Source organism: Melospiza melodia, chromosome 5, assembly GCF_035770615.1.
Source record: "Melospiza melodia melodia isolate bMelMel2 chromosome 5, bMelMel2.pri, whole genome shotgun sequence".
Lineage (NCBI taxonomy): Eukaryota > Metazoa > Chordata > Aves > Passeriformes > Passerellidae > Melospiza > Melospiza melodia.
Window position 1 is genome coordinate 88,793,808 of NC_086198.1, and position 27,564 is coordinate 88,821,371.

Consider the following 27,564-nt stretch of genomic DNA (forward strand, 5'->3'; position numbering starts at 1 on the left):
TCAGTCGTCTCATTTTTTGGAATTCCTAGTTTTTCAACAGTATATGCTCTTGCAGAGCATGGGGGGAGTGCCAAGGTCAGTTATCCTCTATAACAATGAGTTATAGGAACTCTGCTTAGATATTAAAGAAAAAACCAGTCAGCTTTATGCTAATAGGAGTTGCAGATATTTTGCAGTTCATCATAATGTTGCAAATTAAAACAAACAAGTGTAAAAGAAAGACCTTTTAAAATAAGCATCCTAAGCTGATATCTCTTGGATGTAATGGTTCTTTAGTTCCATTGAGTTACCTCTCTGGTGAACTTAATAAATACTATGACAAAACTGGCTGTTATTTGTTTTTTGTTTTACTGGGAAGCAACACTTCTTAGCCTATTGGCTGTCACAGACTTTTGACAGGACATTTGCTGTCAAATGGGAAAATAATACTTGTCAGCAGTAAATTAGAAAGCATGTGAACTTGCAACCTGGCATGAGAAACAGCATTTAGCCCCTTTCTACAAAGCTATGAGTGCTCGTCCTGGGAGTGCAATGAGATTAAAGTAGCAAGGGCAAAGAGAGCAACACTCTAAGGCTGACTGAACAAAATTTGAAGAATATTTTTTTTTTAGAAGAGAAGAGGTTGTCTGCTTTACAGAATGAGGGATGATATTTCAAAATGCAGAAAAAATTAAGGGAAAATCTAATTTACTGCAAAAGGTGATTCTGAAATGTTGGAGAAGCTGAAAGGGTATGATCTACCACTCTAGTGAAGTTTAACCTGGAACACATCATTCTCCTACCATTCACCTCCCATCACTCAACAGGCTACATCTCAAAATAATCTACATGTAATGTGCTGTCCAAAAGTAATCTAGATGGACCACGCTGGACTTCAGCTGTTTTGTGATCTGGATGGGGACTGACACTGTAGCATGAGCTTATCTCTATCTGTAAGTCTTAATGCAATCAGAATTATTTTCTTTGGACCTAGAGCCAAACCTTACAGAACAATGAGATGGAACTTGGCAAAGAGCAGACTGTACAAAGACTGCACATCTAGAGAGGCAAGGAGTGAGAAGGTTGCTCTATATCTCTGAAATCTACGCCTGGCAATAGTTAAACATGTCAAAAGTCTGGAACCTTAAAAAATGGGGTGACAATCTCTGTCACACTGTCTAAAATATTCTTTAATTTCCATGACATTTCCATACTTTCTAAATGTGCAAAAAATATTACTTTGACCAAAATTATAATGATTTTGATAATATTTTAATTTATTGTTTTTCCTAAAACTTTCAAATAAGCTATTGCTTTTATCATCACTTATTTTAAAATGTAGGTTTTGGGCTTTGGGGCATTACACAAAAGAAAGAAGATAGAAATCAACTCTCACCAGGATTTTATTTATTCTCCAGGAGGTATTGAATGACAGTCTTTAAAGAAACAGACTGATCTTTTTTTCTGCATGAACATTTATATACACTTATAGAAAACTCATTTCTAAAGTATCTTTTTATTTTTCCTTGTAGTGTTTTCAAATCATTCACACTGTGCACAGTGTCCAGAACAGCTGCTTTGTCACTCCAGCCTAGACTATGCCATGTTCTTCCCAGATGGTTTCTCAGTTCAGATTTTATGAGGGCAAAGACTTTCTGACTTCTAATTAGATCTTTGTAATGCTTCTTAAAGCAGCAGAAAAAGTTAGCAACACATATATTTGGTATCCTGTAATATGAAAACCATTACCACATTTTTCCATAAGAAAACAGTACTTTCACAACAAGGTGATTTTCTTTAAGTTTATTCACCAAGGAACTGGGTTACTGCCTAACAAAGCAACTTTTTGTTGAATAAACCTGGTGTTTCCAAAATAACATTCAAATGGTCATTGAAATAGCTACATTTCAAATATAATCAATCCCTGTTCGATAGCCTTGCTGTTTTGACTGCTTATACAGCCGCTATTAATGCTACATCTACCCTTGAAATACCTTTCTAACATAATGCAATTTTTAAATGTTTGCACTCTCATGATCTTCCTTGAGTGAATGGTATTTGTAACCCAGCTCTATACCTCAGTCCTCTTTGTCATTGAAGGTCATGTGCTTTTCAATTACATCAGTGAAAGAGGCTGGGAGCAGAAAGGTCTGGTGGCTTCTTGCCCCTCTTTCCTTTAGCAGTGCAAGTGGAAGCACTGCAGAAGTTATTCTCCCTGTTGTGCTGTCACACAATGAAAATACAAAGAGTAATAAAAAGTTATCAAGTGTTCTTCCTTCTCTAATCTCATTCATATGCCACTATAAGGGCAGGTCATGGTCTCTTCAGTTCTGGAGAACTCCTGACCATAATTTATCTCGTCTGAAAGTATTGTTTCATATTAAGCCCACAGAGGCTCTTCATAGGCTTCTCTATCACTGTGTGTCAGTCTAAGCATTAACTTTTGTTTCTGTTGGCAATTTCCTTGGCAAGCTATACTAAAAAATGTCTACTAAGAGAATACTTTATTCTGAGCAATTCTAATATGCATAATGCCTAGTAAAAAATTATAAAAACACAGCTATCTTTGCAAATAGCTGTTTGGACTAGAAGATATTTCAAAGTTATCAGAATCAGTGCTCAGAAAACGCTCTTTTATGTTTGAATAGAAAATTAGCTATAACAATGGGTGGCATTTTAAAACAACCACAATCCTTCTAACTTGTGCACAAGCCATTTAATGACTCCCATATATCTTCCCTTCTGCTAACATCATATAAGTTCAATTATATCCACATATTAATTTGTTTTTCACTATATTTCCTAAACAATTCTTATCATAAAAATCTGTCACAGATTACAAAAGGGTGAACAGGAATGTCTCAGTGCACTACCTCATCTGCATAACTGTAGATAGATTACATATTAACAAGGTCCTTGAAGGCTGGGATAATGATTTTGCATACTAAACAAAAATGCCTTGTGTACACTGCTATTCCATTATTAGATATGTCACAAATACACTTAGCTAAGTGTAATCTAAGGTAGGTAAAGTTTCTTTGACTTAAAAGACTAATGAGAAAATAAAAACAAATAGAATCTCCAGTTTAACTCATTCTTTTGCATGAAGGTCATCTTACTGAGTACAGAAGCTCACACAGGGGTTTTGCCTCAGTACAGTGAAAGGTACAAGTGAGGTATGAATTCCTCCACCAAAGAGACTAACAATCACTCACCAATTTTTTTGGTTAATAAGCAGATTTCTTAGGGAGAAGTTGTATAGTTCACTGGACCAATTGGAATAGCTGAATAAAAGGAAGGGATTCTTAGTAGATGTCTAAAATATGCTCAGTTCCAAATAAAGTACATTGGAACAAACACCTTCAATTCAATTTCATTAAGTAAACAGATACTTTCAGAAAATAGGATAGTTAATGGAGGAGAATAGTGGCAAGAGATCATAAAATCCCTGACATTGTGAGAAAGAGGTAGAAACAGGCAGTTATTCACTCTGAGACCGAAGTATTTTACGGCTTTTTTTCCTCCAAAAATCTATTTCCCCATCATTTTATTAAAGATATTATCTCCCTCTGGAAATTTACGTCACTTATATCCCTAGACTATTACAGGTGCAACAGCACTGCACTTCTGATTGATGGCTTAGTACAGAGTAGACATATCTGTCATTTGCTCTTTGGCAGATATTAAAAACCAGCAAAACCATAGAAATATCCTCCTGAAGGTGGGCACCAGATAAAACCTAATATAAATCAGAGCTCTGAACCTGAGATATTCCCAAGCATTACAACTTCCTGCTGGAATAATCCTACTCTTCTTCAGCTTCAGGGAAAATAAAATATGCCCAGATATTAAACCAGGAGTTATTATCTCAGAACAAAATATGCTAAGTAGAAGTTTTGCTATACATTGTATTAGTCCCTAAGGAATTGAATCAGTAAAGAAATTCATTACCTAAGATATCTTGGGCACATTCCTATATTTGATGTCTGATTATTTATTGATCTAAACAATTGCTACTTAGTGCTATGAAACCTTTCCCCTCTCACTTCACCCTTACAAATTGCCTTTTATTGGTACAATTTTCTGTTCATCTGAAGACTTGCAGAAGATTATCAATCTATAAAAGTAGCATGCTTTATTCTTTTAGTACATATTTTAAAACAGAGCTTCTATAATGAAAGTTCAAGGGTTTTTTTAAGCCTTTAGAGACATTCATTGCAGATTTGATGCTTTGCTCTTTTAAGTCAGCAAGTTTCTATTGATTTTATTACAGCCCAAGAATAATATGCTAACTCACTATCTGCATCTCCAGTATTGGTATGGATTTTCAATATGATATTAACAGCAAAGAAAAAAGAATTATCTACTAATGCAAGACATTTATGCAACATTCCTATTAGATTACATTCCTATTTCCATTTGTCCCATTGAAGACCATACCAAAATTATTCATGGGTTCAGGGGACTTAAATTTAAGTTACAGCCACTCTTATTCATGGTCCTTGGACATCATGCAAACACACAAGAATTAGAGGACAGAACTATATGAAGAATAAAAGGATGTAAGTAAGCACTGCAGGTAACCAAGCAGAAAAAGAACTATGCTAAAATATTCCAGGACCAGATGAAATATAAAATCACCTTGCTAGATGCAATGTTAGGAGTCACAGAACTCTATCCAGTTTACCCCTGTATTGTGTTAAAAGCCCATTATTCAAAATGTATCCAGCATTGGCTTCCTGAGAGTCTCCCCATCCCTCAATGCTTGGTTATAAAGGCAATTTACATTTCCCAGAAGCAGGCAAGCTAACAAGAACAGGAGGAACAAAAACACTTATAAGATTTTTGGTGTTTATTTCATCTTAACAAACATATATGCCTCATTATGAGTATAACCCTTTCTATTAAAACTTTCAAAAGCTTCAGATTCTTCCATGAAGCAGCTGAGCTTTACAGAAACCAGAGGAATATTCAGCTGGTGTTGATTCTGCAGATTATTCCAGACTAGTGATATCTGATACAGTCAATCAGTCAAGCTGCTTGAACAATCTGCTCCACTCCATCAGTGCCATATTTTGTCTGTCCCACTGTCATCACTGAAGGCATTTGTTGCCTTCTCAGTGTAACCCAAAATGATAATGACTATCATGATGAATTTTAAAAGTACTTCCTATATTTTGCACAGTTTGAGGGCATATGTCAATCCTGAATATGTTGCAATATGACAGACATCATCTATATGAAGAGTTTATGATAAGCTAGAAGGCAGTTTTACTTCAGTCACATTTCCATGCATATTCAAATTTCAAACTGCACATAAACATATATGGATATTTCTAAATAGTAAACATTTAGCAAACACGGCAAAAAAGTCTGATGAATTCTTTGTATTCCTAGACATTTCTGTACTGTGGTCAAATTCAGAACTAGAGATGATTTAAGGTATTACCTATCTCTATCCAACATAAACTGTTGAGAGGAATATAATCTTTTTCACATCCCACCCCTATGATGGTACCCAGAATTTTTTATATAGTTGGTGAAGGAATAGTAAAGAAAAGGATTAGAAATTTGATAAGTAACCTAGTTCAGTAAGAAACATTTTACTCTGAAGTAAAAGCAGCTGAAGCAAGATTTTAATGTCAAAACATAATGTCTCCTGCTACTGGGCTTGCGCGGGTTCCTCAGGGGTGAAGAGATAGATGAGAATCTTGACTCCATGATCAGAAGGCTGGATTTATTATTTTATGATATATATGTTACATTAAGGCTATACTAAAAGCAATAGAGAGAAAAGATCAGAAGCTGCTAAGCTAAGAATAGAATAGGAATGAATAAACAAAGGAGCTCTCTCTGATGATGTCCCAGGGAGAGCTCGGCCTGTGGTTGGCCCTTAATTGTACACATGCAACATGGGCCAATCACAGCTGCACCTGTTGCATTCCACAGCAGCAGATAACCATTGTTTACATTCTTTCTCTGGGGCCTCAGCTTCCCAGGAGAGGGAAAAATCCTAAAGAAAGGATTTTTCACAAAAGATGTCTGTGACATGTCTCCCAAATACTTTGACTAGCAAAAAAGCCACCATTCAATAATCTATTCACATAACATAGAAGAGCAGGTGACATTGCATAGTTATGTTCACAATCTTGTGTTTATAAAATAATTTCATGCAGCTTAAGGAATAATATCAATGGCAATGTAGAACTTATCCTTGTTATTTAAAAAATGAACTTCCATACATATAACTATAACAGAAAAGCCATGTAATGTGAATAGCAATGCTGTTATAAAAATCTAGAGACCTTTCCATTCCAGCTGCTAGATATAAGCACCTACTCTAAGTTGGTTCATGGTTCATAGTTCATATATTAAAAATTAAAATACTAAAATATAAAATTTTATGTATTGAAATATAATGTAAAGAATTAACTTACTGAATGTTCCATCATTTTAGAATTATTCGAACTACCTTTATTAATAAATAATTATTAAAAAGAATAGGATTAAATGTTTTAAATAAGTTAATGAATGGACTGAATGCTTTTCTAAAGTCTTGTCTTACAGCTGTTGATAGGAGGAAATTCACCTGTCAATTTCATTTTTTATAAATCTGACATCAATCCTATATGATATATTCCAGCATTATTAGCTGCAGCTTTGCTGATTAGAAATTACTGTCTACTATTTCCATAAATTACACATCATTAACAGTGACAGGCAGGCACAAGGAGCTGCTCTATTAAAGCACAGGTCTCACATAGGTCTTGTGCTATAAACCAGTGAGGAACTTTCTTTGTGGAAAGCTGTACGGCCTTTGATCCCTCTGACATTAACAGTTTAAATAAATTATAATTCATAATTACCACATCCAAATTTTCAGGAGAGGTGCTAAGGTGAGAGTAATTTAGAGATGCACTACAGTATTAAAAAAAAAAAAAAGGTATTTGTAATATATGCCTGAAAACATCATTTCACCCATCCAAGAAATGCTATCAAATAACCTTGGATCCTATGAGGATAACAGAACCAAGTCCTATATTTTGCATCAAAGAAACCATTTTTATTTAATTTTAAATGAAGGAGACAAAGTTAATAAAGATGATGATGTTTCATAACATATATTTGCAGAATTAGCCTACTTGTTTGACATAGCTTATCATCTATTACACATTACAGACCTATAATGTAAATTATAGAACTACAGATCATTTTGAGAAAGCATCATAAAAAAATTGATATATACAAAAAATCCCATATCTATTCCTTTCCCCAATATGTGGGGACCTGTGAAATGCATGACAGAACTGGCATAACCACAGTCTAAAATATCCTCCAAGTTTGCTCTACTGTCTAAAATTCATCTCTGAAGGGAGAGGCAGCATCCTCCTACAGCTCTTTTTCTGAAACATGGAGAAGTAGGTCTCGGGGTTTTCTGTAAAACCCTAAGTTGTCTAAGGTGTGTTCACCCTTACCAAATCAAATATGTTAGAGAATTTATATGAAAAGCAGTTTGTTTAATGCAACTTGATTACAAGTTACCAAAGCCAAATTAGTTACCCAGCTGAAATAGATCTTTGAGATATGAAAGACTAATGGATATAAAATGGAGTTCTAGGTTACTGGGAAGTCCTTAAAAGAATGAAGAAAAGTTATCACCATTGCATTCTTGGTTGTTGCCACTTACACGAAGATTGTTAATTTAAGAATTCAATCTTCTGTTTGGATTTTGTAGCATTTTGTGTTTACTTTCTAGTCATTGTTGTAAAGGGGCAATTAATAAACACTTTTATTCCCTGTGGACCATTTCATCAGAGTAATTTACTGCTCGTTATTTTAATTAAAACTGAAATAGAATTTCTTTTTATTTCGAATTAATTTTGTAGGAATATTTCTGCAATGATGAAATTAAGAAATTACGGTCATATTCTTTCCTATGGTACTAAATTTTATCAGAGTGGTTTTAGAATAGTATTTCTGGACTGTCCGTAAAGAAATCTGTAACCTTTAAGGATACTTTTGTACTTGTAACATTTCAGTTAGGAGCTTTATCAGTGTTTTGTAAAGACAAACAATCCAGTATGAACATAATGCTCATTCCTGGTTCTTTAATTTCCTCTCTTTTTGTCTCTGCTTCTGGTTTGGAATAGGATCAATAGTTTTTCACCATAATGTCCTAAATTTTCCATATAATAAACAGATTATATATATACTTTGTTGCTTTCCAATTTAGAAAAAGAAAATTTAAGAATAATATAGGTAAAAAGATGATTAAAATTTCATTAAAATTTTAATTAATTGTAGGAGCTGAATACAATAACAGTGGTTCATGGTACTGAAAATGAAAAGTATGGATAAGAAATAGCTGAATTGAACCATATCTACAGGTAAATTTTTGCATTTAATTCAGAAATATTTTAGAGACTTAGGGAGTTTTATATGGGAGGAAATAAAGATGTTTTCACCAATAAAACACACGCAGTGGCTTTATACCTCAGAGGAAAGTTTGGGTGATATACAAAAATTTGCATCGTCTGAAACATTTTCTCTATGGAATTCAAATTTAAATTAGGTTTTTTCTATTTTTTTCTTTGTTGATGTGTCTCTAAGATACATAAAACTGTTATGAAAAATATTTTGTGGTGTTTATATGTTACATGGCTTCAGCATTCTGCCCCATCAGCCAATTTTCTGAATTACAAGTAGCTTTTTATTGAGTTGTGACTCTTGAGGACTCAAGTACATTGTGATAAATGCTGAAAGTTGTTTCTCATCAGGGCATTAATGTGTGTGGTCATTGGTCTCTTTGGACATTACATCTTAATCAAAAGCAATTTACTTAAATTACTTTATTCACTCCTTTTATTAATATTGCAAAATTACAAGCAGGGAAAGGGAAAGCTTTTAAGTCTGCTTTGCAGGAAGTAGAATTAAATTTGTTCACTTAGGATCTGGAATAATTGATTGACTCACATAAAACCTTCCTGGACTAACTGTAACACTAAGGAAAGCTGGCCAATTACAGTTTTTTAACATTTTCCAAAGATGCCAGCTAAACGTTAAAGGGAGGAGTATGTGATAATGAATCATTGCAATACCATGGCAAAGTAGATACAGAGGATACATTGTATCCTGCACTAGAAAAGAGATATCAGTGTAACATTCACCATCTCCACACTGGTGTTCTGTCAGGAAAAAAAGTGATTCTTCTCAAACAAGTACCAAAATTAATTTTAACATAATTCTCACTTCTCAAAAAATCATGAAAGAATTTTGTGGATTTTTTTCAGTGACTAAGCATCCTTCAAAGGGGTCTGCCTGGATCATTAATAATTAAGAATTTGTCAGAATAGCAGGCTGCTATTTTTCACGTAAACAACTTTTACTTTGTTCTCTTGGAAACAAAACACCCAGTTTAACTGTAAAAGCAACTTTGTATTTGAAGATTTAAACTAATTACATTTTAACAATTGAAAATAAATAACTAATTGAGAAGCAAAACTTTTAATACCTGATGGAACAACACCACAACTGGTTTTATTTTTACTCTCAATTTACTTTTTATATAGACTTTATATAAGAAATTATATACATATCTTGAAAACTTTTATTCAGAAATAGTGTTTCCACCCTGACCAGCTACTCTTTGCTCTAGGCAATTATTCCATGCCAACGTGACTGGCTCAAACTGAAATAATATTCATGCATTTTACATCCACTGAAGGAGTGCGTATCTTCTAGAAAAGTTCAATAGCACTCTAAATTAAAAAAAATTAGCTTCATAGTATTTTGTTCTGATATGGTAAGTTGATACAGGATTAGGTTTACCACAGATTTCTGTATATGTGGTGCCTGCAAAAGTTAGGATGAAAATTGATTTTCTCCCTTTATAATTCAAAAGTCCATACAAAGACTTGTTTCAGTTACAAGCTCTGTAGTTGAACATCCAAAAAACAACAACATGGGAAAGAAGATGTATCTGATCTTATATAAATACATAAATCAGAATTATTCTGATCAGAAATCTTATGTAACACAAAAAAATCCCATTTTTTAAGAGTTCAGTCCATAAGGAAGGTCCCAGCAAATCTCATAGGCAATTTTTCTGACTTGAGGTGATGTCTCAGGATACAATTTTGCTGCTATAATTTTTCAATACTGGATACTAAAAGCTACCTTTTTTTTCCCACAATAGCTGCTTTCAATGCAATACCACAAAACTGACCTTAATTATACAAACTAGCAAGAACACAGAAAATGTAGGTGTTTACTTGACTCTGGAGAGTGATAAACTAACAATTAAATTTTAATTATCTTGTGTCATGCTGTGTGTGACTCAAAATAATGCATACAGTGCACTAAATACTTTCCGAACTACTCTGCCAAGATTTGACCTTAACTTGTGATGAAACTCTGATCAATACATGGCACTACAAGCAGACATGTGCAACAGAATATTCATCCATATTCTACTAAAAGAACACTTGAATTTCTTAATAGTTCTTTTCAATGTGGAATCTTTACAACTAATGGATTTATAAACTTACAGAGCTGAAATAAATGCTATTAAAATCACAGCTTGAATGGCCATGATTAATGGCATGGCCAGGAAATGCAAGTCCGAAGAGAAGTATTAGATAAACAATTAAAGTAATTTTTGGCAACAAAGCAAAACTTAATAGTCAGCAACATAGTTTAATTTTCCATTACCTTGGCTATTTACACCTGTCACATCTTTTTAGACAGGTAGCAAAGGTACAAACTAACTTTTATATGGTTACACAATATTTAAGACTTTTCAAAAATCTAGTCATAATTGCATTGTTACCCTCAGTCGTGAGGCTTCACCTCATGCAAGGTGAGAGGAAGCAAATTCTGTAGCCCTGATGCAATGCTAACTGAAATCAATAAAACTATGCATTAATGATGATGAGCTTGATCTGATTTTGTAATACCAGGCACTTTCTGTAGGTCACCATTTGCACTTTTCTAAAACGTGTACAAATAAGAGTGGTTGCTTTTCTTATTTTGTTGAATTCCTTAAGGTCAAAGGAAATACAGATCATTGCTGTTCTGAGGCATTTCATATTATCATGATTAGGGAAGTAACAAGAGAATTGTGTTCATTTTTTATCAAATTTCTTCATTTCCATCAAACCCGTAATTCTATGTATACTTTTAGCAAGAAATAATTAAGATTGAATAGTTAGGCAGAGCAATTAAGGCAGGCAACAGAAAAGTTTGTGTGATTATTTTCTTTATTTGATATGATCAAAACTCCTATGCAGCTACTCTTGTTTGTGAATGGAGCAATTTAAGAAATTCAGAGCAGTTCAAGATGTTTGCAACTAGGTTTTTGGTCTCAGACTGGATTCTGCCAACTGTCAGCTGCCTGTAGAAAATGTGTCACTCTTCTAATTTCTTTTGGTGTGAAAAAAAAATAGGTTCCTTTAAAGTCATAAGGAAAGATATTTCCTCCATCATAAAAATTGAAAAACATTCTTTTATTAGGAAAATATACCTTAGCATAGAATGCAAAGGTCTTCCCCTAAAAGAGGTGGCTTACCAAATAAAATGTAATGAAAAACACCTATTTGAACACCCCTTTCTTTGATTTACCATAGTACAACACAGGCATATTCCTGATATATGTAGCTGAATGGAAATAAGCATTCTCCACGTTATATGGTTCCATTGGGGATTTAGTTTGTTTTCCTCTTCTTCACGGTAAATTACATTTTCTTACAGGTATAACCTAAGCAAAAGTTGGACCACATGGATTCCAGTGTCCCAGTGTCTGCTGTCAAGACAAACTATATTTCATATGAACTAAAGATTTATGGCTAAAAATTATAATGCATCATAGCAGTAATAAATAAAGTGACACTTTTAAGTGTTTTAGTTTAATCCCTTCTTAAGTTCTAAGTTTTCTTGATTTGAAGCAAAAAGAAAAACAGAGTCACACAGAAATTTTGATTTCTACTTAGCCCTGCTAAATTAACTTTTTTCCAGGTGACGAATTTTTTTTCTTTCAGATGTTTCACTCCTAAGAGCAAACTCAGATGAACTGCCTTACAAACAACCATTTTGTTTATTCTAGGATTTGGAAAAGATTGAACAAATGAGCTTTAAAGTAATGTTTGCCATGCCTTGGGGAATATGTGAGTTTTCTGTTCAAGTAATGTATCTGCTTTACATATATTTCCTTTATTTTCTTTGTTTTTGTCTGCAAAGCTTCTGGTTTCTGTAATTTCAAAGAATTGTTTGTGAATTCATCCATACTACTACTTCTCAAATCTGGCAAAGATTTATTTAAACCCTAAACAATACTTTGCTAAATTAAAGGTATGAATTTTGAGAAGGATCTCTTTAAAGCACACTTCCAGGCAGAAATGTTTACTACTTTAGCTGATGGCACTGAAACTCAGAATTACAGATGAGATGAAAACTAACTAGAGGCTGGTTTTTGAAGACAAAATACAAAAAGAACTTATTTTTATTCAAGGAACATACAGATCATCTGAAAAGAAGTTGTGCAGTACATAAATACTAGGGGAATATGAAACATATAAACTTCCTATGCTACTCAGTATCATTGCTGACAATTATTTTCTCAGCTTGAAACACCAGTAATGCTGACTCCTTTAAAACCAATGAAGCCTGCTGTTTTTCCCTTTTTTATATATCACTCATTGTAGTAATCCCCCTGTTTTGGAGGGGGAATAAGCTAATATGAAATTAGAGAACTCTCTTAGGAAATTCTTCATTTTGGTATAGTAATAGGATCGTTCATGCTGCTTCACTGAACATATCTGTAATAAAAAGTTAAATATAAAGACACTTTTTCCCATCTCCTCTCACTATAAGTTTTTTTCCTATGCATTCTGCATTCATGAAATCTAATTACAGGTATTTAAATAAGGAAAGCATTTTTGAAGAACATTTCTTGTACAGACTGTAAATATGACAGCACTATTGTCAAATTTATTTAGATTATTAAAGATAATAAGTGTAAATGTGACCTGGAAAACAACATGTTTTCTGAAAAAGACTTAGTAATAACAGATATGAAAGGGTCAGCAGGCATCTTGAAGAAAAATGGTGAGCATGATTCTTCCTTGGACAAAGATTCCAGGGAAAGGTTCTATTTCCAAAATATTTTTCTGTATTCTGCCTTGCAGCAATGCTGATTAGCCATATAAATTTTCCACTGGTTAGGCTGGACACCATAGCTCTAACAGCCAGGATTCTGACTTCTTGAAGATGGGGCCTTGCAGGTAAGATAGTTGGTTTAGGATTATCCTGTCTCCCACCTTTAAGGCAAGTGCTCTATGGAGAAGTCGTTTTCTCAGTCCTGTGTGTACAGTTCAGAAAGAGGGAAAGGAATCCAGGGTAAGGCAAAACTGAAGACACTTTCTACTTATAGCTTTCTCTGGGAATCACTGCAATTGGCTTCTTGCTCAGAGCTTTAATCCTGCACTTTCTGAGCACTTAACATTCCCTAAGCGCTGCATTGTCAATGATTTCAGAGGTTATAGATTCCTTTCATTCAGCCTTTATTGATTGGCACTGAAACACTTTACTGTTGATTGCAACATGAATTACAATGCTTAATTTATCCTAAGTATGGTCTTGTGAGCTAAGCAGGGAAATGTTATTTTCTCTTTTACAGACAGAGGCTGAATTGGAGTCCATATGAAGTCCACCTCTTCAAACGTACTTGGGGGAATTTATTCACCATGGATGTACTGAATTTCTGCAGAGACTGTCATATCTTGAACCACAGGCACCATAGACTGCATGTCATGCAGCACTGAAGGTTTTTCTGGTTGACCAGAAATCACTAAATTGCGAGCCACATGGAATGGTAGTGCAATCTGCCAGGGTGTCCCCTGCATGGCAATTGACAGAGAAATAGTGAAAGTTTCTCCTCCAAATCATGCAGAGCTTGGCTTGGGAGGTAAATCCCATATATCATAGCCATGAAAGCTGTTCAGGGAATAGCACCTGTTCTGCTCTGCTCTGGCTTCACACATGGTGGAGACAAGTGCAGACTCAGAACACCAGGATGGTACACAGATGGAGGCTTCTGACTGGCCATGAGCAGATGCCTTCCTCTCTCCAGTCAGTCTCTTAAATCTCCCTGATTCTTTTATTTTCAATGAATACTCAGCTGACAGTTTCCTATCACCCTGAAGGCTGTGCTTCCCTTTGGTGGAACATTAACTATGTATTATGTGGAACGCAGGGATTCAACTCAGAATGGAAAATTTCAGTAGGCCATTTTCCTTTCCCTTCTTCCATATCTCTTCCTTCAGTTCTCAGCAATAAAAACAGTAACAAATGATTCCTGGATCTGAACCTTTTCTTCTGCAGATACAAAGATGATCTTTATTTTTTACTCCACAAAATTCAGGGAAGGGAGAAAGAGGAGGCAAAGGAAATCAATGGCCTTGTGCATTGGTATCTTCTTCAAAAGTTTGTACTATTTGAGTTGGCACAGGCCTTTTCAGAGGTATTGACTTTTCTGCATATTTATAAAGGTATCTAGTAGCCAAAATGAGTACAAAAAGATGTAATAAATAAACATCTTATTCTGATCCAAAGGTCCTGTACCAACCATGGCATTCTCACTAATTTTAGAATCATATGGTCTATGTAAAATATATGCTGAGGCACATGTAATATGGGTTAGGAGGCTACAGAAAGTTTAGTTAATTCTTCATATTTTTAATGTCAGTGTTTCCAGAAAAGCCTGAGAGGCCATAGGTCTTGTGGGATTTTTTGACCTTTTAAATATGCTAAATTGTGTGAAGCACACAGTACAGATTAATGCTACAAAATGATGAGAATCAAACAACTGGGTTAACTTAATGCAAATGCTTTAGGATTCACTAAATAATTTCTAAATTTAGCCAAACACCAGTTCCCAAAATCATATTTCCTGTGTCTTTGGTTTCAGATATTGAAACAGTTAGCACAGTGATTGCCCTCACTGCAGTGAGGAGAACTGAATCTTCAGTTTTTAATGTTTTAAAAATCACAGAATTACTAATTAAATTTGACTTGTTAAATTGAATATTATGTCACTAGGGAAAGAAATCATTATGGCCACAAAGTAACTTATCTGGAGAACTTCACATTTGCAAATAAAATTGATTATTTTAACTGGTATGTTTTAAAAAAGAAGAAAAAGAGTTTGTATGCAAAATAGGGTAAATAGACCTTACTTGCTTCAAACAACATATTGACATCTTAGAATGCATAATTTGGTTCCAAAAATAACATGCTTCTAGTACTTTTTCCAACATGATATTATGTCTGCAGTGAAAGGAATTTTCATCCTTTATTGTACCCCTTAGATATCTACCATGAACGTTGTTATCTAAAAGAAGCTACATTAATTTCTGTCTTGCACTCAGCACTCTGAAGTACTGACTCTAAATGACATTTTCTTCAGTCCCTTTCAGAGATGACAAACACTGTCACTATTAGATGAAGCCTTAGTATGTTGCCTAAGCGAAGTCTTCGGGCCACAGGTCATTCAGCAATCCTGCTGCTGCAAATGATGATATCTCTTGTATTAGTTGAATTCCTTGCTTGTCAGAAATTATTCTTGTCACTCGGCTAAGATGCAGTTGGAATGAAAGTGATAGTGTAACATATGGTCTATGCTCCAGCATGGCAGACACATATTCACTCTCTCCGAGTCGATTAATCAGCTCTTGATGCGGCGCCCTTAACTTGCTAACCCCACTTCTGCATTTTGCACTAGAAAAATCACTCAACCATAGTCTTTAAAGAAAGTTGTACATTTTATTGTGCATTTCATGGAAGCACGCTGTCCTACAGTTTCTAATTTTAGTTTATTTTCAGGAGATAACCATCATTTGGTGACCACAAGAATATAATACTAGAACTAAAGTTATATTAGGGGTGGATATTTTGGTAATAATTGATTTTGTATAATGAAATTTCCTAAGAACAATTTTGCTATATATAGTCTATAAAAGGGAGAGGAATCAAGAATATGCAGGAGATATTTTCCTTCAAGAAAAGCTTGTTTCTTGTTATTTATCTTAGTAGTTCTATGATAGTATATTTTATTAAAGATCTTAGAAGGGCATGTAACAGATAGTACCATTACTTGGACACATAGCCTGTGTCCAAATATATGCCTGCAGGCATATTAAATATATATGTACTGAAAATGTATTAAAATAAATATGTATTTTAAGACAATATTTAATTTAATTTGCCTAAAAAGTAAATTCTGAGTCCAATTAAATAATCAGGAAAAAAAAACCCTTAGCATTAACAATGAGATTTACTCTGTCCATAACAAAAAGAATAAAAATATACTGTCTAATCTGTACAATAATAAATTATACCCAACCTTTTCCAGCTACATTAAAAGTTTCATGAAATCCAAGTGTATCCTGTGGAAGGATACACATTCTAAAAATCACAATATAAGAGCCAGATTATTGTAGGTTCATTACCTCACAAAACAACACTAGCTAATGACAGTCACCTTACAAACCCAGTCTGCTTCAACGAATGTGCAAAATTATTTATTCTCAGTCAATGATTCTTGTTGAGATTTTATAGCGTATTTAGCTTTGGGTTTGATTTGGCACAGCACTGGAGTGTGTAGTAGTTCTACAAGGACAGTAAGTAATAGAAGCAAACCAAGTGCTCAAATTTGCCTTAATTCTGGGTAGACAGTCAACCAATACATATGTTGACACCTGGATAATTCACTGGCATGTAGAATTTTATTCTTGTTTCCTACTGGATTATGCCCTTCAATAAGGAGTCACAAGCTTTTCTGATGTGCTTGTTTGAGGAGGTATTTTGTTTTCATTTCACAGAAAAGCAAGTAGACGCACTTTTATGTCTTCACAGCTGAAGATAACCATACCCATAATTCCATTTAAGACTGCACCTGTGTAGAAACAGAAATTTAGGATTGGATGTGGAAAAACATAACAACACTGTACTACATCCACATTCCTTACAGAACCCTCTTACAGTATTTTATGATATTCTACAGAAGATGCTTGTAGTAAATTTGAGGACTATCCTGAGTACCACTTTATTAATTTCCAAATTATTTTCCAGAATATAAGCTCAACTTAGAAACATAATTTTATCTATGAAGTTGTTGTTATAATAATTGTCGTTGATAACAACAACAACAATAACATATTGTGATATAGCCCCTATTTCACATTTTACTTATCAGTAGTAGTCAGAGAGCATAGTTTGATAAAAAAATAAACTTTGCCATAGATGGAGTTGAAGAAAAGATTGGAGTTTCAGGCTGTCACCTTGGAAATCCCTGCTAAATTGTCTGTGGTTTAGACAAAGCTGTTGACACACCATAAGGTTTGGCCAGAGCTAATAAAAGAGGTAGCAATAAAGGCTGCTGTGCTCAATCATAGAATGGATTTGGCCATTAAAGATCATCTAGTTCTATCCCCAATGCCTGGGGCAGGGACATCTTCCAAAGACCCTGTTGCTCAAAGCCCCATCCAGCCTGGCTTTGAACATTACCAGGGCTGGGGCATCCACAACTTCTCTGGGCAAAGTGCTTCAGTTTCATTCCAAAGAGAGCCACAAGCTTGAGTTGCCTTCAGCCACCCCCACAGTGCAATTATTTTTCCTAGTATCTAATTGAAATCTACATTTTTTTCAGTGTTAAGACATTCCTCATTGTCCTATCACTGTACTGGCAGGCTCACTGAGCAGAAGTAAGTAGAAGTGAAAAGTGAACTAATAAACTGATAGGGTGAAACAGTAATAAAGATTCTGGTGTGGCAAAAAGGAAAGGACATGGTACATGAGAGGAGCAATGCATACTGCAGGTCAGGGAGTACACCTGGTAATTTTTTACTGGAGGTCCTGGGAAGGACTCAACACCACGGGCATCTTCTGTTTTGATTGTCCAAAAAGTGAATACTCTATAGTATTTTCCTTGCAGGCATGTAATATTTCCCTGAATTCCTGTTAGTAGTGCAGGAGTCCATAAGTGCAGATCAGACGGCTGGATTCTTCTCATAATGCATGGAATAAAGTTATGGCTTAATGAGTGCCTGAAAGCCAGGGCTAGGGGAGAAGGAGGGATTGGCCAGTTGCTGGATTTATGCATAGCTGGGAGATGCCTAAATGATGCAGCAGGATATACTGAAATAACATTAATCTCACAGAAATATATTTAACTTTTATGAAGTAGAGGGTAGCTGATGGTAGGTAACGGTGTCTGGCATAGTGACACCAAGAAGCTCCTTCTTTCTGGATGTAAACTTGCCATTAAGAGACAACAGCTCCCCAGCTCTTCCACCCCAGTGCTACTGACTAAAAAAAGCAGGTTTAGTTCTTATGGTTTACTGACCTGTTTCAGCTACAAAAAATAAGCACAAGGTTGCCTAACTGGTAACCTATGACAACCCTGGCCACAAAATCTGGATTATCTGGGTGTTATTCTTCACATTCTTTCATCTTTCATTCTCAGCACCAATCTTCTCCCAGATAAACAACCTGTCTCTAATTACTTGTCCCTCCTGGTCCTGGATTTACGATACCCACATCCACACAGAGCATTATGATATAGTATCTGCTATATTAATGGTATTAATGGCATGGATACATAGTGCTGTTGGTCTTACAATGCTACAATGCTATGCTCCCCTCAAGGTTCTCAATGCTACCCTCTAACAGCCCATGGAATTCAACTGTTTCTCATGTAATTCCTTTGCAGCCTTTGAGATCCACCCACCTTTCCTTGAGTTATCTGTAACTTTTGCCAGCAATTTCTCATGTCATATGTAGTAATTTTCCACAGTTAGCTTACCCTCAAGCCAGGGTATAGTTAATGGCCCACTCATTTGCCTGTGGCTCTAACATTAACTCCAGAGGTCAGGAAGGCACCTTTTCCAGTGAAGAATCATTATCATAATCTTTTCTGAAATGCAATGCAATACCCAGCCTTTTTCCTTTAAACGGTGTAACAGGGAAAGAAGTGGAAGCAAGACCCCACCAACTCAGTGATTGTGCTATAGCTTCTCTGTATATAGAAGTTTTGCATGAAGACACTTAACTATACAAGATTTACCCTCCCCAGTCATGCTTTCAATACAAAGCTATGTGTTATTTTGCTGTCCTGAGTCTTTTCTGTTGAGTCCCTTTTTATAGTTAAATTTTGGTACTTCAATTTTCATTGGCCCAATTACTGGAGCCCAAATATCACTGATGGGTAAATGAGCTAAAACTGGAGGCTTTTTTCTCTTTCTTCAGTGCAAAATATAACTTGCAAATCTCATTTGGCCTGCCGTGAACAAAGCAACTTGTCAGGTTTTTTTCAGGTAATGTTATGGATGAGTAATGCATGGATATAAATACATTTTAAAAGTATGAAATAGTAGATAGAATATTTTAGCTACAGAAAGATATTTTGCAGCAAGAGCAAGCAATAGTTCTCATTATTGGGTGGTTATACAGTCAAAAGCTGCAGCACAGAAAGGGTTTACTCTGGATTAAAGATCAAGAGACAAATGTTGCTGAAGATATTCAGAGTACTTAGAGAAATTCAGACAGTTTCTAATTCAATCTTTTCCTTCTTCTTCTTAAATATTTCCCTATAAGAGCCTCATCTGACAGTAATTAGGCTACTCAGGTAAATTAATCTCAGAAAATTCAGTAGCATAATCCAGGTAACCATAGAAGTTGACATAAACTTAATCATCTCCATTATCAAGGTGCTCTAGCATGACACACAATGAACTGTAAACACTATACACTGAGTTATTATTTGCTTCATGATTTATACATATTAATATGTAAATCATGCCTATGAACAGCACTTTATCTTTTTAATATTACTCTGTATAAGGGAAGTTTGGATTGAAGTAATCAGTTGCATACCTTTTTGAAGAAAATCGCTACTATTGATGCATTACAGAAAATTTTAAAAAGCAGTCTCTGACGTATTTCTCTTGTGCTTCTTGCCCCTTTTTCTTTATTTCTAAGCCAGTTAATATTTTTACTATACTATTCATACTGTTCTGAAGTTCCAGGTTTGTTACTACTCTTTTCTCCTTACAAGATCTCAATTATGATGAAATAAATAAGTTTATCTTAAAATTAAATTCGATATTGACATGAATGTTTCATTCATGCATCAATGCAACAATGCATCAATGAATTGAATCCAGCATACTAGGGATAAGGGATTAGACAATATTCCTTAAATAACTGTTTCCTGCATCACTTCTGCTACTCCATTTTTGGTTTTATTTTGACTGTATTTGTATGCAGTTTATGATACAACATAAAAATCTCTAAATTTACAGTATGTATCACAAAATTAGACTACTTGTCTGGAAGATAAAAATTGAATGTTGGTCGGGAGAAGTTAGAGCTGATTGCATTAACTCAGCAGCACTGCCAGGAAAAATAATTGCAGGTACAAAGAATAATTGCAATGCATGCAGAAGATTTTGTATTTTTTTAATGGAAATCAGATAATTTCTACAGAGCATAATTACACAAATTCCCTGATACGTCATACAAAAAAGTGGCATCCAATTAAAAAAACACAAACTGTGCACATGCTTACAGAGACAACATCAAAATTATAATAGACTATTAGGAAATAATAATTCAGATCTCAGTAGCAAAGGCCATTTTTGAAATTTTACCCTGATGCCAATAAAAAACATTAACTAAAATTAATGTTTCTTATTATTTTTGAGTGTGACTTGTATATATGAAGATTGTATCAAACCTGAGTGCAGTACTCACTCAGTACTCACTTTATTTAAAAGAAGACTACTTCACAGTTCATGATCATGTTTAGGCTTCTGAATTGAAGACATTTCTGTCACTTTTAAAATTATAAATTTATTTTAATTAATGTAATAGTCTTAAATTTCATTGAGCAGGACAGAGGTCAGAACTGGAATAAAGAGTTCAATAAAGACACAAATACTGTTGGTTTGGAGCACAGAACCATACAGACTGTTATAGAGAAAAATAACATCCCAGCCATTTCTAGTACACCAAGATATCTCTTATATGGATATAACAAAACTTACTGCTACTTTTGTGTGCCAGAGTGACCACTGGTGAGATAAAAAACAAAACATAAATACTCTGGTTTGAACGGTTAATTACTGATAATTGCAGTAACTGTGGTAGTCATATGTCAATATTTTTAAAATAAAAATCCTAAAATTATTGTGCATTGCACTGTTATCTTTCTGCGCTCAACAATCTGTTACAGTATTGTAAACACTATAATAAACACTAATCTGGTTACATTAGGCCAGTACTTAGTTTCTACTTAGCTGCAAATGGCTCCTACGAGCTGAAGCTTATTTTAAAATAAACTGCTTTGTAGCAGATTCAGGAGTGCAACACCTGTTTAACCCAACAGTGGGCAGTCTTCATCAACCCTCCCAGCGCATCTGTATCTACCTACAAAGACGTCTGAGTGTGCATATATATATATATATATATATATATATATATATATATATATATATATATATATATGTGTGTGTGTGTGTGTATATGTGTATATATATATATATATATATATATATATATATATATATATATATAAAATATTAAACCCTGCCCTGATTCATTCATCCTGCTGTATTTTTTTCCTGCTTTCTAAAAATATTTTCATCCCTCAATTCCTCTGTCTGTTAAAACACCCAAAGATCCAAGCTTAAATCTGGTACATTTTTGTGTAAGATTATATCTTAAATGGAAAAGACACTTTTCTATTGGAAATATTAGCATGTGGAATTACACTTAGCAAACATCCAAAATCAGCATGAACTTTAATATTGTTTAACATCTTTTTATTACATTTTATCTTTTTTTGAAGAGTCACTGTAAATTCAACAAAGGAAGAATGTAAATTGAATATATTGCATACAATTATGAAATTGTTCATGTTGATCTATCTGTTCAAACTAGGGCTATCAAAAAACCTTAGCAAACTTTAATATTTCAAAATATTTGAAATATCTCTTTGGAGTAATTGCAGTTTTATAATGTGCTGCTATAGAATGAATTTGTTCCCTTTAGATACAATATACCCAAGAGTATTTTTCAGTGCAATAACTGAAGAACATCCCTTCTATTTTGGTGTAAAGAAAAGTGGGAATATTGAATCACTAGCTAATGAAAAATTACAGAACCATGCCAGCAATATAATGTATCAGTAGCTAGAGAGCTATGCTGCAAATTCTGCCAACAGTAGCTTTATAGAAGAAAATTAAGTTCACAGAATCCATTTGAGGACTTTTAGAGTTGCAAATATTGATTGTTATGCTTTAGATTGTCTCCAAGTTCCTGATTTTTCCTCCAGTGTAAACCAGGAGAACACAAATTTAGTTACAGTGAATTAAATCTGAGTGCTAGGGCATGATATTCAAGTGCAGAATATCTGAAATATTGCTGTCAGAGTATTTGCTCTCTACTATGATTAATTTTATTTTTTTTTTCCTTTACCATCCTTGTCTGCCTAATTTCAAATAAAAAACAGAGACAAACAAAAAAGTGTTCATGGATCTGTCAAGAAAAAAAAGGAAACAAAAATGACTGAATGGCTGTGACACAAAAAATGTGTGCAGTGTAGAATGCACTCTTTGCTTCTCTGCACTCTGCAGTGAAGATATTCAAAGTTCAAATTACATGGTTACCGTGGTGGTGGTGAGTGCTGGTGTTAGCTTGTGGAACTCTGCACCTAGAGTACACAAGGACAATTCAATATCAGGAAAAGCAATCCATAAAAAGGTGGCATTACCCACACTTTGGTTTTTTGACATGAATGAACTCAGCTATAAGGACCAGATATTATTGTATAATCCACCTTCAGCCTTCTGTGTTTTGTTTATAGAGTTCATGTGGGAATTCAAAGGAATAAGTATGGATGAAAGGAATCTGCTTCTCCTTAATTACATAGCCTTTCTGTTACTTTTCAAAATGCATGGATAGTAAGTACCTAGATTTCAGGATTGTATTTCTCAATACTAATCGTTACAATGCCACTGTACAGCAATGTACTGTGGTTGTGAAAATTTATTATATAATTTGCATATATAATTCACAATATAATTCACTGGCTGTGAAAATTTATTATATAAACACACACACACACACACACACACACACACACACACACACACACACACACACACACACACACACATATATGGATATATATTCTCAAGCAATACAGCATCACAAGACACCAGAAACTTAGTGAAAGGTAAAAGCAAGGATTTTGATGGCACTGAACATCTGTATGGAAAATTAGGTAAAAGAGCTGCTAAAAAAAACCCTCACTTTCTATCATTTATATCCTCGTGTTTGTTCTTAGGGAGTTCAATTCTTCCATGTAGAAAATAAGGATCCTGCAATGAATTTATCCAATGGCTCAGTGAGTTTCCTTTGGTGGACCCTCTAATACCTGCGGGGGTTTTATGGCAGCTGAATGTAATTTACTGGTTTATCTTCATGCTTCGGAATCCAAGTTTTACCTGGGAAAGAGTTAATTTTCTTCCTAGTAGTTGGTACAGTGCTGTGTTTTTTGGGTTTAGTATGAGAATAAGGTTGTTAACACTGATGTTGCTGGACAGTGCTTAAGCCAAGGGCTTCCCAGTTTCCCATGCTCTGGCAGCAAGGAGGTGCACAAGAAGCCAGGTGGGTGCATGGCTAGGACAGCTGACCCAAAGTGGCCAAAGGGATGTTCCAGCCCACAGCATGTCACACTCAGTGTAGAAACTGGGGAAGAGGTGGGCCACCAATCCCTGCTCAGGGACAGGCATCAGTCAGCGTGAGCTGAGCAACTGAAGAGTGTATCACTTTTTTCTCTTTTGTTTTTATTCCTCTTTCTCCTCTCCATTACCATTACAATTTTGATAGTAGTATATTATTGTGATGCTTTATTTTGCTATAATTATTAAACGGTTCCATCTCAACCCACGAAATTTACCTTTTCTTTCTGATTCTCCTCCCTTCAGGGGAGGAAAGTGGGCAGTGAGGGAGAGGCTACGTGGTGCTTACTGCCCAGCTGGGGTTAAACCACATCACGACTGCATCAGTTTTTTGTACTTCTAAAGAGGCCTTCTTGACCCCTGTATTTTGCCACTTGCTGGAAGTTGATACTAGCATTATATACTGGTTTCACCCATACTCCTCAGTGAATTAGAAATCATTCATAGCCTACAAAGGTTGTTGTTACCACAAGGCCTACAACTGTGATATTTAGGAAAAGCCTACGTTGTTGAAAATGGTAACTATCGTCTTTCTAAAGACATATGTGTTCCCTCAGAGAGATCTTTCAGAATTCTCTCTCTCTAGAAGATAATTTCTTGTATAAAAGGTGTTAAAACATGGTAAGCTAGGTGTTATATGTACATTTACTAAATTGCTGAATATTGAAATTTAATGATGCATCCTTTTATGATGATTTTTTCTACCTATTATTCTGAGTTGTTCTTCTGAGGAAGGTTTAATGGGAATCTCTCTTTTTTTTTTTTTTTTTTTTTTTTTTGTTCTCTACCTAGTTCATGGCTCAGAAATTTAGTCTGACATTTAAGCTAACCAGGAAATGGGAGCTTTATGTATTGAACCAAATCACAGGGTAGAAATTCCATATATATGCCTTTCTGTATTTCTTTAGTCATGCCGTTAGTTAGGTAACTAGCTAGAGGCTTTTTAAATAGAGTATACAGGTTCTTTGAACCAGCAGATACCATTAAAATGTGCTAAGCACAGATGGCTCAGTGATCTTTAGTTACCTATAACCCTGTAAAATATTGGTAAACCCCAACTGGCTACATGAGTCATAAAAACATCTGTTGTTCAAATAGGTGGACCCAGCTGGAAGTCTATGTTTTTAAAAATGTATTTTGCCTTCTACGAAGCAGCACAGTCAAAAGAAGTCACTTACTGAGGGGCGAGTCAAACTCCTCTACATCCATTTAGCAGCACAGACCTCTCTGGGTGGACTGACACCCTGAACAGCTTCACTCTCATACCTTTATGACTTACCAAGCCAGGCATGGGTTTCCAGCAGCTTACGTAGTTACAGGTAACTCCTGCTCACTGAACCAGTTTATTCCATCTGCACTTAAAACATTTCAAATTATGAAGAGCAATTCTTGTCAGACTCAACCAACGGGAAATCATGGTACCTTTTACAGAGGTGCCGGGCAGAACTTCTTGCACTTCTAAGGCACAATTCTATAGCAGTGCAGCAACCAAGTGCCATTTGTTGTTACTATGTCTAATAAAAAGAATAATCCTCTGTTATTGAAGTTCAGCTCATGATTTCATGAAAAATAGTGTTATCCTGCCATTTGTAGAAAATTCAAGCGCAGTGCACAACATAAAAATTAGTATCTAAAGAAAATATCCACAATATGTAAAAGACAAGAAAAAAGTTATATTTATGTGAGTACCTTAATTATTTCCTCTGGGAATTTGTATCAAAAGCATCCCTAGCAAGGATTTTCCTATATAGAAGTAGAATCATGATAAATTCTCTGCTGCATCCCTCTAGTTGTATGCCATAGCACATGTCAGGAGCATAACGGAAAAAATAACCCTGTTCCTTCAGGGTCAGCAAATCATCATCTATATTCAGGGAGGCAAGGAATAATAAGGAATTCAAAAGAAAAAAATATTTTCTGGTATCTACATTTTCTCTCACGCTAGGCCCTATCTGACCTTCAGCTGAAATATTATCCCCAAACATATAGAAGCAAAAAGAAATCTTAAAAATGTATGCTTACAGGAGTTGACATTTCTTGAATCAACTTTCACTGAACTTTTTTCTTGTAATCATAATTCAGTTTTATTTATTTTAAACATTTCTGTTTGTTTTGCAAAAAAATGTGTTTGTTATCTATCAATCTTTGTAATTACTTATAAATCTTTCTGAATTTTCCCCTGCTGCAAATGCCCATTCCTGTGGCTTTCTGGTGCATAGTACACCACCATCTATTTCACATTAATGGAATGACAGAATGATGTACTGAATCAGCATGCAAGTATGTCATGAAACAATTATGTTTGATGCTGCAGATGTGTTCAAATTAACTTTTTTCCCTGACTTCAGAAAATCTGCATCAGAGATTTAAGGTAGCATTTCTCATACTATTAAAAATAAATTACTCGTACAAAACAGGGCAGAGATTGATCCCTCTCTCACCGTTTAGAGCAGTGAAAGGGAAACCAAGGCTACTTCCCACAGTTAACAATTAGTTATGTCCCGGTTTTGGCCCTGGAGTGCATTTCATAATCAGAAGTGTTTTAAAGTAATACTTTTCAGTCCCTGAAAGATTCACTATTTCAAGAAAGAGATTTTTTTTTTCCTTCTCCTAGATGTCTGCAAAGATTATTTTGAAAAGCTTGAGCCATGTACAATAAGGCATCATGTGCTGAAGTGGTCATCTTAAACCAGAAAGTTAACTAACAATTACCAGCAAAAAAACTGATGCCATGACTTTATTTTTTTTTTTTTTTAATACTAGCACTAAAACCTGTGCTAAAGAAGAGAAGAAACTTGACTTTTAAAGAGCTTGACTCTTAGAAGACATCAATATGCTCTCTGAAAATCCTTCAACAGGACCAGTAGTCTTGTTAAATCAGCAATTATTTACTTTTCTGTAACATGAATCAGTGTGACTTTAGCTCTTCAGTACATTTTCATTCAAAAAAAAATGTGTTACAAAGACTTTTTCATAGTTTGCTCAAGAATGGTTTGCTCAAATCAATATATATAAGGTCATAAGCAGAGTCACCTCAAGCCAAATAGCTCAGTCTTCAAACATGTATAGAAATAATAACTCCCATTTGAGTTTGGAATTTATTCCCTTTGACGTGTACTGATCACAAAGCACCTAATCTTACTTATAATGAAATCAATAAGAAATCTCCTTCTGCACTCACTGCAATCAGAAGTGCTACATTTTCTTTGCGTAATTATTTTTTTTTAAAGTTTGAATTGGCGGTTAGGTCACTTGATTTTAGTGCCTAAAGCAAAAGCATTTATAAGTGACTGGAGATTAATTTTGCGAGGAAGATCCTTAAGGAAGGATAATTCCAATATTTTTAATTCACTGCTTACCTGAAGGTAAGTACCCTATATTAGCTTCCTGAAGGATATATACGTGCATGCCATCAAAGACAAGCTGTCAAAACAAGATCAAGTGCTGCTTAGGTTCACTTAAAAGTCAACTTTCATTTGAAAGTGATGTACTTCTTGAAGGTGAAGTGTGTGGAATCACATACATCCCTGTTGCAGGTCTGATTTTGATTGTTAGTAAATGCCGTGAGTATTCTGATAATTAGCTAAGGTTAGCTAGACTTCACAAGTTCAAAATGCATCTTAAAAGAAGCCCTGGGGATTGTATATTCTTCAAGGGTTAATTAGGTATGGTCAAATACAAAGCAGACAAACAAACAAGTTTGAAGAACAAATCATTAATTCCCTTGTGAGAATATTATCAGGGCTCTAGGTCAAAATACATCATTATGCACATATTGTTCTCATCT